The sequence below is a fragment of the Sinohyriopsis cumingii genome, chromosome 1 (genome assembly GCF_028554795.1).
Source record: "Sinohyriopsis cumingii isolate HCF-2022 chromosome 1, ASM2855479v2, whole genome shotgun sequence".
Lineage (NCBI taxonomy): Eukaryota > Metazoa > Mollusca > Bivalvia > Unionida > Unionidae > Sinohyriopsis > Sinohyriopsis cumingii.
Window position 1 is genome coordinate 114,909,259 of NC_142961.1, and position 1,035 is coordinate 114,910,293.

Sequence of the window (1,035 nt, forward strand, 5' to 3'; positions counted from 1 at the left end):
GCTCAGCCTGCGCCAACCTTTGGAATTTGTAAAATGTGGTCTTCAGTGGCGAGTGCAATGTTCAATTCATTTCTATTGGCGGGGGGCGGGGGGGGAGGTAGGACACGAATAAGCTAGCTGCACAAAATAACATATATACCGTGTCCAAAATGCAAGATATATGTCTCTAATTAAATAAATACAACACTAAAGGAATCTATCCAATACAGACTCTACATTTTTATGATTTTAAGAATTCTGTTACGGTAAATCGTGTTTGCACTTTGGGTTAATTCTAACCGTTAGAACGGTAGGTCTCTGTTCATAGTCTATACAGTATATATGTACTAAAGATTTTATTTTAGATGAACGAGAGACTGCGCCATACCCTTTCGTCCTTTCCTGTATATTAGTCTGCTCCTTCTCCTAAAAATAGCATTCCTTTCACACATTCGGTCCACCTCGGCAACTTCTGCGAAAGTAAAATATGCCTCCAAGTTGCCAGTAAGATTTGACAATGCACATGCCGTTGACCACATTTTTCCGAACAAAAGATATGCGCAAGGTATTGTCTGAAATTTGTAAGTTATGAAGAAATTAATCTTTCTCAGCTAGATTGGAATTGTGTCAAGACTGAAGTTAATCAGCATTCAGAGTGGAGAAGAAGCTAGGTATAGGCTCGTTGATCAATACAGGTTCAGTTGTTTCTGTGGTGTAGTGGTTATCACATCTGCCTAACACGCAGAAGGTCCTGAGTTCGAGCCTCAGCAGAAACATTATATTTTGTTTGATTCTTTTGGACGTTTAATCACTGCTTTTATCACATGAAAAATACGCTGGGTTGGCCACGATTCACTATTAGCCATTTCCTCTTCCGGTTTATTAGGGAATTTTATTACATAACCTTATAAAATTCTCAAGGCATCGACACGAAATTTCTCCACAGAATAGATAAAACGGGTCAGGATTATGGACGATAAACTAGATCAAGTTTCAAATCCAGAATAACAACACTGCTATGTATCAAATGGCAAATACACACATAACATTAGTAGA

At 38.4% G+C, this 1,035-nt stretch overlaps 1 non-coding gene across 1 annotated transcript; it reads left to right on the plus strand.

The window, feature by feature from the left end:
* Positions 1-682: 682 nt before the first annotated feature.
* Positions 683-755, plus strand: Trnav-aac (transfer RNA valine (anticodon AAC)). Its single transcript has one exon. It is a non-coding gene; the product is annotated as a tRNA-Val (tRNA).
* The last annotated feature ends 280 nt before the right edge of the window (positions 756-1,035 follow it).